At 34.2% G+C, this 13,459-nt stretch overlaps 1 non-coding gene and 1 pseudogene across 1 annotated transcript; both read right to left on the bottom strand.

The window, feature by feature from the left end:
* Positions 1-8,300: 8,300 nt before the first annotated feature.
* On the bottom strand, positions 8,301-8,407 carry LOC138813095 (U6 spliceosomal RNA). The gene has a single exon (XR_011367724.1). It is a non-coding gene; the product is annotated as a U6 spliceosomal RNA (small nuclear RNA).
* A 3,957-nt stretch (positions 8,408-12,364) lies between these two features.
* LOC138813096 (U6 spliceosomal RNA) lies at positions 12,365-12,461 on the bottom strand (annotated as a pseudogene).
* Between the last annotated feature and the right edge of the window lie 998 nt (positions 12,462-13,459).

Below are 13,459 nucleotides of genomic sequence, written 5' to 3'. Positions count from 1 at the left end.
CAATGGAATTCTATTCACCCATCAGAAAGGATGACTTTTCACCAGTCTTAAGGAAAATGAAAGGCTTGGGAAAATTACAAAGAGAAAGGAATGAAGACTCAGAGCAATACAGGTTTCATAGATTCATTCATTTATGGTAGTTAGAAGGTGCCAAAAAATGTACAAGTAAACAAGACAGATTCTACTTTGTCCCACTTAGAATGGCCACTATCAGGAAAACTAAAAATAGCTAATGCTGGCGTGGATGTAGCCAAATGGGAACTCTATTACACTGTTGGGGAATTAAACTTTTTAACCTATCTGGAATGCAGTACGGAGTTTCTTCAAAAGACTAAACAAAGATCTCTCTTATGACCCATTAATTCCTCTCATGGGCAGTAATCCAATAAATAACAACCAACCTCACATTAAAGCTACCAGCATAACCATGTTCAGGGCCCAGGCTCAGAATTCAAGGACGGGAAGCAAAGTTACCACTGCTAGTATTTGTTTCCTCAAATATCAAACTTTTGACATAACATACCAAATCATCCTATTTGCAGCAGCTAGGATAGGACTTAAATGTAGTGGGTGATAAAATGGCTTTTTTGAATGTTAGGAAAAGATGTAGGCAGTCCAAGAAAAGGGAGATTTGTTTTTATTGTTGTTGGTCCAGGGGCTTAAAGTCTGGGCTTGGGCACTGTTCCTGAGCTCTTCAACTCAAGGTGAGGGCTGTACCTCTTGAACCTCAGTGCCACTTTGGGTTTTCTGGTGGTTTAATGGAGATAAGAGTCTCAGGGACTTTCTTGCCCAGGCTGGCTTTCAACAGCAGTCCTCAGATCTCAGTTTCCTGAGTAGCTAGGATTACAGCTGTGATCCACTGTCATCAGGCTAAAAATGGGATGGGGGTTAATAAAAGAAAACTCATCTCTTCACCAATGTCTAAACCTCAGCTATCACTATTAAAACACTTCATCCTCAACTCATTTCATCAGACATTTGTAAATTTTCTCTTTTCCTTCATGTGGGAATACTGCAGTCAATATCAACTCAGTTGTGAGACTGGATCAATTGTATGGTAATTTCTATCACCTAAATCAAGAACACTTACATCAAAACAAATGAAACCCTCATTTGGAATAATTGTTTTCTCTTTTTATTACAAATCTGTGCTTGATTACTTCATTGGACCTCCTAACAGAGTGATGACTTTTCTTTCTCTTCAGCAATTGGCCTTCTTCCACATGTGGTCAAATATTTAAGAATTCAAAGAGTTCCATTGATATTTCATTAAGCTGACCTCTAAGAAAATGTGCATTTCTGGAATTTGGTCTGCTGTCTTGTCCGTACACACACAGGCATTCTATGATTCATTTATTCTACAAGGAATTCTATTTTCCAATCTTTGTATTACCAATTTTAATCTCTCTAATCAGTCTTTCTGAGCCCCTCTTGGGACTCTCATTTCAGTCTGCCTCATAAGAAATATATTAGTTATCAGCTAAATGACTTTCAGCTTCTGTTTTTTGCCTGATTTAATGTAGGCTGTGATAGCAGCCCTGACTGGCTGTGCTCACTGAAGTTTTTTGTTTGTTTGTTTTGTTTTGTTTTTAGAGGTCTGGGATTACTATTCAATGTATTAGCTTCTCTGGGCCCCAGTGATACCCTGGCCTACAGTCAATGTGTTATTCTCCTAAAGATACAAAAACAGCTGGCTAAATTCCTGTTTTATCTTTCTCAAAATGAGGCAATCTGGCATACTTGCAAATCCATGAATAATCCTCTGTAATCACTAGCAGAAATAGTCTATCAAGATGGCTTTTCAAGGTTGACTGTGAAAAATGTTCATTTCCAACTTACCACATTAAAACTGATCACATCCCTGGGAGGAGCATTTTGGAAGGAATGTTCCCCTTTCTTCCTCTTCTTATGATAGATCAAACCATAATATTCTGCAATTGTGGTCAGCCTGGAGCACATTTTCCCAATAATATTCTGTAGTGTAAAAGAGGATAAACTATCAAAATAAAGGTGAAAATGCATGTCTACTAAGACTGATTCATATCTGTTGCTTTTATCTGTTGTTATTTTCATTACTTCAAGCACATGGATAATTAATATTGGGATTAGACAAGTTGCAAAGGATTAATGGAATAAACATTCAGTTTACTTTCATATATCCAACAAATACACTTAACCCCTTATGGAAAATTAAATCCAACTGTAGAAACAATGTCAGGAATATAAAATAAGCCTCAATATGTATAATCTGGCACACATAACCCATCATCTACTCAGAAATTCAGTCTCCATAAATGTTTATTTTGTAAAATAATAAAAATTTAATTAATGAATATGAATTTTAAGTATCATCTGAAATACTCCTCATGTATATAATTTAATAGATATCACCTAGACACGTATTTAACATGCATATAGAAATCAAATTTCCACCATTTAAGCTAGATGAGAGGAGTCATACTCTCGTGTACTGTACCACAGTACCACAGTGCTGAACCCTTCCACCTAAAACCAAGTGTCATGTGCAATAATCTATTATTTGACGTTAAGATGAGTGCTACATTAATTCACAGAAATGAAACAATAATATATATTATTTAAGTCCTAATGCTTCTCAATTTTACAATTCATGAAATATATCATTAAAATTAGCTTCACTTTCTTCTTTTCTATAGCTGCTGAAATTAAAATTATATATTAAGCATTCAATATTAAGAAATCAATAATGAGTAACCTATTATTAAAATTATATACTATTAAATTGTGATTTGAAGTATAGTTCTAACACATTGTGATGCAAAAACATTTATTAGAATTATGGGTAATATTTTTAAAACTTACCAGCTTCTTATTTGTTTCCTAGTTGTGTCATTTGTTTCTCTTCGTCCAAGTCATCTCTCCACCTTAATTGTTTAGTTTTCTATTTTATTGGTTTGCTGATTGTGCATTTTGTTTTCCCTTTTTAGTGATTGACATGAGGCTGAAAATCTGTACGCCAGTTTATTACTTCCTATGATGAAGTAAAATTCCTGTTCTCCACAGCTGTTGTAGTTTTCTTTGTATAGTACAGTATTTCCCCCACTCCCATCTCCTGTATTGCTGCTCTCGAATATTTTATTTTATTTTTATTTATATGTTATTGTCAAGGTAATTTAAAGTAGGGTTATACTTATGTAAGTATGATAATAGATTTATTTCTTTTCTAAATTGTTACCCCGTCCCCCATTTTTCTCCCTCTTCCCTCCCAATGCCCACACCAAGATCATTTCCTACATATTGTCTTGTGAGTATCGCTGTTAACGTAGGTTCCCCCTTTTTCCTTTGTCTCAACATTTTGTTTTTTCCCTTTCCCTTGCCTAGTTCAGCTCAACATATTTACACTACTCAGCGTATCAAAATCAAATATAGTGTCTGTCATAAGTGGGGAAAAAACAAAAAGTTAAAAAGAAATCACGTAGTACATTTGAACAACAACAATGAAGAACATGTGTTAGAGTTCATTTCACTTGGAATCATCTTTTATGGTCATATGTACATAGCAATTGACCTATTCTGCTCATCTACTTAGATTATCCATGATGTACATAATCATGATCCCCTATTACCCAGTAATCCCACATCTGGGCATTTATATTTACCCAAGTGGTCACAAACAAGGCCACACTAAATCTACCAGCACAATTATGTTTATCACAGTATTATTTACCACAGCTAAGATATGGAATCAATCCAGATGCTCCTCAGTAGATGAATGGATAAAAAAATGTTACACACACACAAATACACAGATACATACACATGGAATACTATGCTTCCATCATAAAGAATGATACCACCTCATTTGTAAGGAAATAGGAGATCGTCGAAAAAAATCACATCAAGTGAAGCCAGACTTAAAGAAACCTTATTAGTAATGATTAGTTTATATCAAGGATAATTTCATGTACATTAATTTGGCATTTTGTTCCATGTTGAGCAGAAAACATTATTGCTATATTGTTTGTTATTATTTCTGCAAACAGGCAAGTATATGTAAAGAATTCCGTTCATCTCATCCATTACTGAAGGAAGAACATCTAAAAGAGAAACCCCTACAAGGAAGACCAACTCCTACATATTTAGCTTCATTCCTATGTAAGGCCAGTGTTTTCCCTTGTATCCTCACGTTAGACATTACAACTCTATACTTGGTCATCCTGTATATCTACTGTCATCTATATTGTGACCTAAATGCCCCAGCAATTCCAGTTGCTTTACTTTTTGAAAAATTTCTCTGTTGCTTAGGTTGGTGTGTGTGTGTGTGTGTGTGTGTGTGTGTGTGTGTGTGTGTGTGTGTGTGTGTGTCTGTGTGTGTGTGTGTGTGTGTGTGTGTGTGGTTTTACAAGGATCAGAAAGCAACATTTTACTTCATTTAGATTACATCTTTTAGGTCATTGTAATTTGTGGCTAATGGGAGAAATCTCTTGCTATTTTAAGGATGAAACAGAAAATTATATTTGTGCATGTGCCACAGTTGGTTTATTAGTCTGTAGTTGAACACATAACTTTCATTTATATCTTGCCTGTTGTGAATAATGTGAATAACAGTGAACTACAGATATATTTACGAGTTACCCAGAGAGAACTAATCATATGACTGGTGGGTCAGATGATATTTCAACTTTGCATTTCTTTAGAAAACTGCATACTACTTTCTACAATGAGAATACTAACCTGTATGTTGACCAAGAGTGTAGAAATTTTCCTTTTCTCTACACTCTCACCAACATTATTACCTTTTAAGTTTTTTTTAAAGGCATGTTTTTGCTATGTGCAGTATCCCAGGCTGGCTTTAAGCTCAAATCCTCTTACTCCACTTCCCATATGCTTGGAATTACAAGCCTTTACCACCACACCAAGTTCCTTCGAATATTTTTAAGAGTTATAATAGTTATGTAGTAGTATCATAGTAATTTTGAATTGCATTTCTCTAATGACTTCTGTTCACACAGCATTAAGCCAGCATAGAATTGATATTAAACACAACTTTGTAAAGCCACTAGTGATTTTCAGGGCATATTGGAAAACATGTCTATTCAGAGGTTTTATCTATTTTTAATCAAGTTCCTTGTTAATCTCATCTTTAATCTCTCTATACAAAATCAATAATACATTCCAGGTAGTAGAAAGGAAAAAATTGAGCAACACCTAACATTTTTCAATTTTCAATAACATGATATTGCTTACACCATTTTTGCTTATGCTTGAGACTATATAACTCAATTTAGTGAAGCCTTTTACAAGGCTCTATGTATTTAGTTTATTTTACTCTGATTGCTTTTTCCAAAGCCTGCGTGTCTAATTTTCCTTGGTTTCTTTCAGTCTCATGTAGTTCAGATTTCAAACTGAAGAATAAATTGAAAGAAGCAACCAAAAAAGTAGAGTTCCTCTCATCTGATGATGCCTCTACAAGAATGAAGGAAGAGTTCATCCTGCTAAGGACCTATGATAGGTTATCAAAAAGAGAATTCATTCTTCTAGGTCTTCCCTTTCTTTGCAATTTAACTTAAATGAAAAACACAATATACTGCTTAGTTACTTTTAGGCTTTATCAGTTTTGAACATTTTCATATGGACCTCAGCTCAGTCTACAATTCCTTCATTATTCTGACCCTGATAGTTTAGCACTATCAAGACATAAGCAGTTTGATTTACAGCATGAGAAGTTATCCACCTGGCTTCCTTGGAAGCAGAGCATAGTCAATAGATAACATTACTTCTGGTGGCTTACTACATCTAATGCTTTCTGTAATACATATCACATTCTGTTTAGTATTAAAAAAAAACTGCTGGCTAAACTCAAAGTTCATTCGTAGTTTATGTTAAGTATTTCACAAGTTTTATGTCTCTTAGTTCTTAAGAAAACATTTGCTATGATTCTAATGTTATTACTATTTTAGAGTTGAGAAAAATTGTAATTAAAGGCACTAAGTGCATGGCCCAAAGACACACATTGAGGAAGGAAATGAGTCAAAGTTTCCAAAAACCTTTCAGCAATACAAAAACGGTAGGTGAAATCTCTCCATTCTCTTACACTCTCAATTCAATATTCATATTGTCCAATAAATAATAGCATAGCAATTATTGCCCATAGTAATTGTTTTCTGTCACATTTTGTCTTCAACACAGATTGTGTTGGTGACATTGGGTTATCGTGCACAGAGCTGAGCTTATAAATTGAGGTCCAAAGAGAGGAAAATTTCTTCTGTCCCACAGTTCCAGTATCCTTTTAAAAGAAAGTACTAAAACTTTTAAATATCATCACTTACTCTCTTTTAAGAATCCCAACATGAAATAAATTCACATATAATCACTCCAAAATGCTTTAAAATTAGGAAATGATAAAACATGCCCCCCGTGAAGTAAATTTTCTTCTACTTTTAAAATTATTCTGAAAGCCTTGTGATGGTGGGTCACACCTGTAATCCTGTTTATTCTGCATATCTACTCAGGACCCTGAGAATTATGGATAAGAGTTGGAAGCCAATCAGGGCAAAAAATCCTAAGATTATTTTTCAAAAATTTAAATAAACTAGCAAAGGTCCAGGAATGGAGATGTAGCTCATATAGTAGCTCACCAATCTAGAGAGGAAAGGCCTAGCAAGACCATGAAGCCCTGAGTTAAAACTCTGAAGCACACCAACATGCAGGCATGCACAAACACACACACACACACACACACACACACACACACACATACACACACACACACTCTAAACATCCTTGGGTCAGTCTTTTCCATTAATTTCTTTTTTTTGTTTGTGTGTGTGTGTGTGTGTGTGTGTGTGTGTGTGTGTGTGTGTGTTTTAATTGTGAAAATACTGTACAGAGGGGTTACAATTACATGTGCAAGATAATGAGTACATTTCTTATCAAGTATTGTAGCCTCCTCCTTTGTTTCCCCTTCCCATCCCATCCCAGCCTCCCCCCCGGCCCCCCACCCAATCCTCCCCCCCATTAATTTCTTTGTTAACAATATTATATGGGTAAAATAAAATAAACTTTTCCATCTCAGAACATTTTTTAATGTTTTTATTGTAAAAATACTGTATAGCCGGGTTAAAGTTACATGAGCAAGGATATGAGTGCATTTCTTATCAAGCACTGTTAACTCCTCCTTTGTTTTTCCTCTACCATCCCTTCCCCTCCACCTCCACAAGCACACTTTTCATCCCCACACCCCCACACCCCCCAACATATTGTGTTGTGCATCTCATTGTTACAATGGCTCAACTTTTATATCTATTTAAGCATTTTGATTTTTCCCTTTCCTTTCCCAAATTAGAGAAGTGTATATACAGGATGTAGGTGCACCAACATTAAATCCAGTGAAAACAGGGGTTATACTGTGGGGGAGGACCATATAAAAAACAAAAACTAAACACATCGTACATGATAAATATGTTAGTAACAACAGTAAGAAAGAATAAAAAAAAAAAACACTTCTGTCCTTATCTTGGGGTTCATTTAGCTTAACATCATCTTATCTAGTAATATGCATATAGCTTTTGATCTTTTCTGCTTATCCCAGTTTTCTGCTTATATTATTTATTGCAAGTAAGGGATACCTTGGGGCATATGTTTCTTTGGACTTGGCTTACTTCAGTAAATATAATTTTTTTCCCAAGTCTTTCCATTCCCTAACAATTTGGGCGATGCCATTCTTTCTGATGGAGGCATAGAATTCCAATATATATATATATATATACATATATATATATATATATACATACATATATATGTATGTATGTATATATATACATATACATATACTATATACATATATATGTATATATGTATATATACACATTCCAATCTATATTTATATTTATGTATATAAATATACATATATAAATATATATATACAAATATATATATACATATGTATGTATGTGTAGATAGAAAGAAACATACATACATACATATATACATACACACACACACATACACACACACACACACACACACACAAAATTTTCTTGATTCATTCATTTACTGAGGGGCATCGGGGTTGGTTCCATATCTTAGCTATGGTAAATAATGCTACAATAAACATAGCTGTGCTGGTAGTTATAGTATGGTCTTGTTTGATCATTTTTGTGAATGCCCAAAAGTGGGATTGCTGGGTCATAGGGGAGCTCTATGTGGAATCTTTTGAGGAACCGCCATACTTCTTTCCAAGTGGTTGAACAAGTTTTCACGCCCACCAAGAATGGAGTAGGTTCCCTTCTGTCCACATCCCCTCCAGCATCTGTTGTTGTAATAATGTGGAAATCTTCATCAATTTGCATGTCATCCTTGCGTAGGGGTCATGCTAATCTTCTCTATATTTTTCCAATTTTAGTGTATGTGCTGCCAAACTGAGCACAGAACATTTTGGAATTGATTTTTCTAAAGTAGATAATTCAACAAAAAATAAGTTCAAAAGACGTCGTGAAATTTTAGAACCATATATTTCTTAAATAAGCACACATTTAAGAATAAAGTCAAGTTAGATATGTCAAAAACAAAATAATTCCAGATATTTGTTGTTCAAGTGATGTGTAAGGATAGAAATTCATTATTCTATACATGGCATCTGTTATAATGAGCACTGTAGCAAGTGCTAAGTTTTGTTAAAAGTTTTATTGTTTTAAATATGTTTAATATTTGGCATTTGCTTATATATGCCAAAATTAAGACTGTTCGGCAGGTCATAAAACTTTTCCATAAAGTATTTAATATTTATGGTAGCAGACATATACTACTAAGTATGAAAATTTCAGAGTTTTTAGAAACTTTACTATGAGAAGTTACAAAATCTGTGTAAAGAAACAGTGAAGAGTTACGATTTTAACTACACAGTTTCGGTTAAAACTTGAGGGCTTCCTTTTCATGTTAGTGAGGAACAAATGATGATATAAGCCATATACAAATGATGAGATGAGCCATAAAGAAAGAGTAACCTTAGTGGGTAACTTTGAAGGCTACTCGTAGCCTACAAAACTCTTGTGAACATCATAATCTTAGTCAGTTTTAAATGTACAGGAATATGAGTAAATAGTAAAATCTAATATGTAAAACACTTCAAAAACTGGAAACACTGGTGTTTGGTTTTTATTTTATTAACCATTAATATTTAATTATTAGTTTTTTTATTTGTAGCATTGTTTTCCTTTTTGTAATAGAATACAACTTTTCATAACTCATCATCAGGAGGTACTTTGAGAATGTTACTGGGATGTCCACACCATTTTTTATAGGTGCATGTGAATGTACAAAGAGAAAAATTAGAAACAAAATATTGATTTAAAATTTTCTAAAGTAGAAATATGAATCAGAAGTGTTGATCAATGTCTACACCTAAAATCTTAGTCCTAGACTGAAGCAGTGTCTTTAAAGAATTGAGGCTACAAATGTGAGAGCTGTGTTTTGTTTAGTTTTTTGGTTTGGTTTTTGTTTTTGTGGGGCTTGAACTCTGGAACCTGAGTGCTGTCCCTCAGCTTTTCAGCTCAAAGATGGTGCTACCACTTGAGCCACTGCACCACTTTTGTCTTTTTCTTCTTATATGTTGCTGACGAATCAAACCCAGGACCTCATGCATGCAAGGCAAACACTCTACCACTGAGCGACCTTCCCAGCTCCTGAAAGACTGTGCTTTAAGAAATAATCTAAACAATATTTGCTTTCTGCTTTGGGTTATATAATGAAATATATGAATATCTTTTTATATTTTTGTCATTTTTATACTTCTTTTTATTGTGAAATACTGTACAGAGGAGTAACAATTACATGGGTAAGATATAATGAGCACATTTCTTATCAAGCATTGTAGCCTCCTCATTTGTTTCCCCTTCCCATCCCTTCGTGTCCTCCCCACTGTCCCCCCAACCAAAGGTGTAAAGTTCTTTTTTCGACATAAAGTATTGTACATCTCATTGTTGAAATGGGTCCTCCTGTATCTCTGTTTTAAGGATTTGTTTTTTTCCCTTCCCCTCCACATACACCAACTTCATATATAGTGAAACCAGGGGTTATACCATAGGGGAGGGACATACAAAGCAATAAAGACATAATTTTATAAATATGTTAGAATCAATCACATGAAAGATCTCTCTCTCTCTTTTTTGTCAGGTGTGGTGCTTGAGCTCTAGGCCTGGCAGGTGTCCCTGAGCAATTCAGCTCAAGGCTCATGCTCTACCACTTGAGCCATAGCTCCACTTGTAGTTTTTTGGTGTTTTTGTTTTTTTATTGTGATTAAGTGATTACAAAGTTTCCCAATTTTCACGGTATTTTGGGATGATGATGCTCATTTAAAGTCACAAACTCATTCTAACTTTCCTAGAGCAAATTGTCTATCACGGTCTGTAACATATAATGGTGTACACATATACACCATACATGTGATCAGCAGCATGGGGTTATTTAATAGTGGTTCGACCAGAGGAGTGGAAGTTCTTTGTTTCTTTCTTTCTTAAGTCCTTCTGCGCGGGTGATCTGCAGGCAGCCCCCTTTGTCTCTGGGACTCCAGCAGCCCCTGCTGGACTTGTTCGACACCAGTAAGCATTGGGGGAGGAGTCTTCGCACTTCTCTGTTATGAAGTTCTTTTTCTCTCTTTCTTTTTTGTTATTTTCCACCTCCTGTGTTTCTATGGGTGTTCATCTTTTTGTTTTTGTCGGTCTCTTAGGGAGATTAAGCTTAGGAACTCGAACTCTCTTTTTGGTTGGGGAAAGCTGTGGCGTTTCCCTACTGACCCATTGCCATCTTGGTCCCCCCTCCCATTTTCATACTTCTAAATTTATACTAACTTCAGCCACTTTATCCTTTTCAAAGTCATGAAATAACTCTGAGAATTTGCTTCTGTGAAGATTGTTTTTGCATTTATTTCTTCTGCTCTCTATCCATTCCCTACTCTCCAGTTAGAATAATTTCAAATAGTAAAAATGAAAAAAGAGAAAAAAATCATGGTGAAAAAATAGATGTAGAAAATTCACTGGATTTTTCTGACTACTTCAACCAATGTGAACTATTGGGGAAAACATGTACACCTCATTCCCACTGGTACTCAAAGTCTCTAGTTAGGCAATTCTGATGAAGACAAGGAACTAGATGAAAAAGTGAGGAATGGTATCATTTACTAGAAAAAATGGAGAAGTATCCAAGCAAATTTCTTCATTGGGCTGTTGAAAATAATCGGCTTACTAGAGTGCAGGGACTACTTTCCAAAAAGGCCACTCATGTGAATACTAGGGATGATGATGATTATAGCTCTCTTCATCAGGAAGCCTACAGTGGACACTTAGACATTGTCCATGAGTTGTTGGCTCAAGGCAGTTGTTCATGCAATAACTGTGAATGGCTGGACACCCCTGCATAGTGCTTATATGTGGAATAATACCAGAGTGGCTTCTTTCTTACTTCATCATGATGCAGATACCAATGCCCAAACTTAAGAACTCTTGACAAACTTTGTATCTTGCTGCTGGGAATAGAAATAACAAAGGTATGCGGGATCTCTTTCTATTGAAATATTATATCAAACCAGGTCAAGAACAACTTGGAAGAAGCTGCATTTGATATTGCCAAAAGGAAAAGTATGTATCACTACCTCTTTGAAGTTGTGGAAGGCTGCAAATATTTTTCTCCTAAGTCATAATGGTATGGTTAAGTTTCTTAAATTTCAAAAATGCCAATCCAACTTTGTGTCCGTACAAAATATTTTCACACAAAAAGCCACATTAATATCTTACTTCAAAAATTCATGGATTCCAGGCTATTCTTCCAAGTGAATTTCCGGACTTTGATGTCAAAATGTATTCAAGATTTGTTTGTATACATCAATAATGATGTCTGCAGAGTTTGTGATTTTTATAATCAGAAATAATTTTAACTTATCTGTTGAAATGAGTAATACAGAAACTAAAGATATTTCTATTTCTTGTCTGAAAAAGGATATTTTAATGTAATCTGTATTCTTTTTGTATAATATCCATAATCTATTTCATTCTCTCCTAGATATAATACTTTTAATTCTACATTTTTTCATAATATATAGGTTCATTAATAAATGTGTCATTTCAGATAGCATTCCATATAGAAACAGTTTAAGATTCCTTTTTTTTCCCTAGGTCCTTATAGTATTTTATTTCTTTGGGATAAAATGAAAATGTTATCTAATTTCAAATGTTTTGTAAAGGTTATGCTATGTAAAGGCTTTTCTAAGGTGATGATTTAATACACTGATGTCAAACTAACTTTCAATTCAATGAATTACATGTATCGTTACAACTGTATTTTTGTAATCAATTTTTAATAACTGTTTTTCATTTCTTGCATCTGAAGAATGAAAAATATGGAATATTACACAAATTTTCATATCATCCTTGTGCAAGTGCCATGTTAATCTTTGTATTGTAATTTGGGTAGACGTGCTGTTGAAGCATTTAGTATCCTCTAAATTTAAGTAGCTAATGATGCAATCTTTATACAGGCATATATCCTTGGTTGACTATTTGTAACTAGGAAACCTTATTGTTCCTAAAAATGCTATTGATATTACTTCTCTAAAATTCTGTGTATATTGGAAAAAAAACTTATATTGTTTGGTAGATTGCTCACATTTGCAATTTTTTTGTTAATGAGTATTTTAAGTATTTTTCATTTTAGATTTCATCATACTTTGAAGAATTTAAAGCTAGGTCCAAAGGTGATGGCTTTTCAAGTACTTATTTTTCAGCTGAGTTAGTTTGTGGAGCTAATGGATTCAAAGTAAGCCTTGCTTAAGAGATACTTCTAAAGTTCTGCAGCTTAAAAATTCCTAAATGAGATCTTATTGGCACAAATGTCTACCTGACCCTTTATCTTTCTTCCATTTATGAAAGACGAACCAGAATATCTTACCCTGACAGCATAGATTTTCTTACTGGAACAAAATTAATCTTAATTACATGGGATTATAGTGACAGGAACAGTTCAGATAGAAATGTTTAGACTAGAAGGTATTTTATCAAAATATAATTGGTTATTATACCTAATATTTCAAAAGTATCTAAAGCCAAGAAGGTGAAAAAATTGTTCATATGCATGATTAACTAATGTTCTGGCCCGTCTACCATCCAACCAGGCAGCAATTAACACTACTGCCTTTCTATCACCAAATGTTTTCAGAGTTACAAGAGAAGTCTATATGTCTCTCCTCGATATTAGGCCTAAAATTGTTAATGTTTTAATCAAAGAGTTTCCTCTTGCCACTAGGCTGTAAATCTTCAAATGGTAAAGCTTTAGGTCCAACTCTACCAAACACTGAGGTAGAGATAATGAAATAATATTTTAAATACTTTAAATAATTTGATTCTCTAACCACAACAGAATATTGCAAAACATGTGCCTTTTGCTTGCATATAGTTATACATTTTATATTTATATGTGTTGATATTTTATT

Source organism: Dipodomys merriami, unplaced genomic scaffold, assembly GCF_024711535.1.
Source record: "Dipodomys merriami isolate MVZ:Mamm:240054 unplaced genomic scaffold, mDipMer1.0.p SCAF_584, whole genome shotgun sequence".
Classification (NCBI taxonomy): Eukaryota; Metazoa; Chordata; class Mammalia; order Rodentia; family Heteromyidae; genus Dipodomys; species Dipodomys merriami.
Note: the sequence above shows the minus strand (reverse complement) of the source record. Positions and strands in the feature narration are given on the sequence as shown.